The sequence below is a fragment of the Elephantulus edwardii genome, unplaced genomic scaffold, assembly GCF_000299155.1.
Source record: "Elephantulus edwardii isolate Elephantulus edwardi_28Jun2011 unplaced genomic scaffold, EleEdw1.0 scaffold00414, whole genome shotgun sequence".
Lineage (NCBI taxonomy): Eukaryota > Metazoa > Chordata > Mammalia > Macroscelidea > Macroscelididae > Elephantulus > Elephantulus edwardii.
This window is the reverse complement of record NW_006400164.1, coordinates 83393-87150: the sequence shown is the minus strand read 5'-3', so window position 1 is coordinate 87150 and position 3758 is coordinate 83393. Positions and strand designations below refer to the sequence as shown.

The 3758-nt window shown below is 41.3% G+C and overlaps 1 pseudogene; it reads right to left on the bottom strand.

The window, feature by feature from the left end:
* Positions 1–2743: 2743 nt before the first annotated feature.
* LOC102859563 lies at positions 2744–3506 on the bottom strand (annotated as a pseudogene).
* Between the last annotated feature and the right edge of the window lie 252 nt (positions 3507–3758).

Below are 3758 nucleotides of genomic sequence, written 5' to 3'. Positions count from 1 at the left end.
AGATTTAGAGGAGTATCTGACAGACAGCAATTTGTGGAGCAGTGAAAGATAAATCCCTTATTGTGGAGTTAAGCATTAGTTACAGTGTTGACCCCACCCCTAGCCCAGTGCCTTGACCCACTTACTTCCCAGCTCCACCCTCCACCAGGATAACCCTTCACATCTGCCAAGTCCCTTCATAACAAGAATAACAAGACAAAGGAATACTGTAGTATTTTTTAAATTTTTAATATAAAATGACAGGCATTTTCTTAACTGTACTTATTTCTTGCAAGTTCCCAATGTTAAATGTTCAACTTCACAATGCAGTTAACACAAATTAATTTGTAGACTTTTAAAATAGTGTCACTAATGAAACCAGTATATTTTTCAGTAAAATACAAATACATAAATAGAACAGAGTTCTGAAGTAGACAACTAATATTGAATTAAGAAATAAAATATAGTTTTCATTAAATCTCAGCTATAAAAAATAAAAACTAATTTAACTTAGATTTCTTAAAGCAAACCAGTTTTACTGCTCTTGTATAACAATGAGTTCCCATAATTATTTTTTCTTGATGCAGACCATGGTACATGTAATAATCTTTGTTATAATGCAAAAGCATCAATTCTTCTTCAGTTTTCCTTATTCATTGTCCAACTTTTACATACATATGAAGTAATTGAAAATATCTTTTTAGTTTTTAAAGTGATATCTATGATTATGGTCTCCAGGTAGCAGGTGTGGTCTTCACACACTTTCATGTGTCAAATCTGTGTGTGTGTGTGTGTGTGTGTGTGTGTCTGCGTGCACGCGCGCGCTGGGGTGTTGAACCAAAGGATTCAAATGACAGCACAAAAAGACAAAGCAAAATGTCCAAAAATTGGAGTTGGAAAAATCAAAAAGGGCAAACTCACTCAGTATTTTTAATCCAAAGAAACTGAAGTACAAATTCAAGCCTCAAGTTGCAATATGTAGGGATGCTGTGGGCAGAATGTTAATGACCCAGGAAGCATCAAAAGGAGATGGAAGGAGTACACAAACCCTACTATAACAGAAAGAATTGGCTGACACAGAAGAATTTCATGAAACAACATATGATCAAGAGCCCATGGTGATGAAAGAGGACGTTCAAGCTGCTCCTAATGAATTGGCAACAAAGAAAGCCTCCGGAATTGATGACATACCAATTGACATATTTCAACAAACAGATCCTGACCAGGATGTACTCACTAAGTTGTGCCAGGAAATCTGGAGAACAACTACCTGACCAACTGACTTGAAAGTATCTATATTTGTTCACATTGCCCAAAAAAGGAGACCTGATAGAGTGTGGAAATTGTCAAATAATATCACTGATATCACATGCAAGCAAGATCCTTCTGAACATTTTTCAAAAATGACTAAAAAGCACATCAACAGAGAACTGTCAGATACACAGTGCGAGTTTAGGAGAGGTTGTGGCACTAGACCGTGCTAGTAGCCAATACTGGATGGATCTTAGCTGAAAGCAGAGAGTACCAGAGGTATGTCTATCTGTGTTTCATTGAATATTCAAAAGCATTTGACTGTTGGATGACAACAAACTGTGACTAACTCTGAGAAGAACAGAAATATGAGAACACTTGATTTTACTTATGTGAAACTTATACTTGGACCAAGAGATAGTCATCAGAACAAACAAGGATACACTGCATGGTTCAAAATCAGGAAAGATGTACCCTGGCAGTCTATCACACCTCATACCTTTTCAATCTATAAGTGGAACAGATCATCCAGGAGGAGAATGTGGCATAAGGTTTGGAGGAAGACTCATCAACAACCTGTATTATGCAGATGGTACAACCTTCCTTGCTGAAACTGAAGGGTACCTGAGGCATTTTCTACAGAAGGTCAAGAACTGCAGCCATCACTATGGATTGATGCTCAACATTAAAAAATAAAGATTCTCACCAGACACAATTGCAGCATCATGATAGATGCTAAAGAGAGTCAGATTGTTAGCAGCTTCGTCTATCTTGGCTCCAAAATCAACACTATTTGTACCAGAAGCCAGGAAATCAAAAGACCAATTACACTGGGAAGTTGTCAGGGAAATCTCCAGAGCACTGAAGAGCAATGATGTCAGTTTACAGACAAAGGTACTCCTAATCCAGGCCATGGTTCTTACAATTAGTGGCTAAGCATCAGAGAGCTGGACAATGACTAAGGATGAGAGAAGAGTTGATGCCTTTGAATTGTGTTGCTATAGAAGGGTATTGAATATACCATGGACTGCTAAGACAAATAAATAGTCTGTGCTGGAGATGGTGAAACAATGCGGCTCCTTTGAAGAAAGGATTTTGAAGCTTTGTCTGATATACTTTGATTATGTTGCCAGGAGGGACTAATCCTTGGAGAGGAACACCACAGTTGGCAGGGTGGAAGGACAGAGCAAAAGAAGAAGATCCTGGATGAGATGGATTGACTCAATGGCTGTGATAAGGGGGATAGGTGTGTCAGAGGTGAGGAAATTGGCTCAAGATAGAGCAGCATTCAGAGCTGTTGTGCAAAGGATTACTATGAGTCACAAGCAACTGAACAGTGCATAAAAACACAAGATGCTTATGATCACTTCCCTTGAAACTAAGGAGTCTGCATATGACCTGAAGTTAAATGTGAAACCTGTGTTATTACATTTCATTACATTTATGCATAATTACATATTTTTTTGATGGTGGAATAAGTTTATTCTTATGCACAGAAGATACAGTGAGTACATCATCCCAGTTTGGTGGCGAGTTCTTTGGCCTTCGCCTTCTCCACTGACTTGGGCCCAAGGACGTTGCCTCCCAGTGGCGGAGGATCTCATCATATCTGTCGTTGTAATTGGTTTTGATGGCTTCTACCAGCTTCACAAGAGCATCTTTACCTTCTGGGTTCACCTGCGTAAAGGCAACAGTGGTGCAGGTCTTCCAGGTGGCCCAGCCTGGCTTTGCCCTTGATGATGCAGTGGGGAATGCCCATCTTCCGACACAAGGCTGGGAGGAAGACCACCAGCTCTACGGAGTCCATATTGTGTGCAATCACAACCAGTCGGGCCTTCTTGTTCTCCACCAGGGTGGTGATCGTATTCACCCTGACACGGAGGATGGGGGGTCTCCTGGTGCGGGGGTCTCCTTTGCCAGCAGCCTTCTTCTCAGCCCGGGCCAGCAACCTCTGCTTCTCTTTCTTGATCTCTGGTCGGTACTTGTGGGCCAGCTTCAGCAGCTGAGTAGCTGTCTGGCGGTCCAAAGCCTAGGTGAACTGCTTAATGGCTGGTGGCACCTTGACTTGTTTGTAGAGGATTGCCCTCTGCCACTGCAGCCGGATGTAGCGGGGCCATTTGACGAAGCGGGTAAGGTTCCTTTTGGGTTGGATGTCATGTCCAATGCTAAAGTTTTGGGGTCTTTTTCTCAAACAGGGGATTCACCACCTTCTTGGCCTCCTGCTTCTTGACCACGGCGGGTGCCTTCTTCGCCTTGGCCTTCTTCCCCTTCGGCATCTTGGGAGGATGGGAAAGAGAGATAATGATATTATTATTAGAAATCTCTGGTGGCCTAGAGCTTCCAACACAAGGATAGGTGGTTTGAGTCCCCAAGTGATCTGCCAGAAAATGACAGGCAATGTCCTTCCATGTTATTTACAATCTTTTAAAAACCCACTGGAGGGTCAGATGTCCCAACTTGATGGTAATAATATACTTTATTATTGTTGCTAATTACATTGCAAATGTCCTTAATTATATCATTTTATA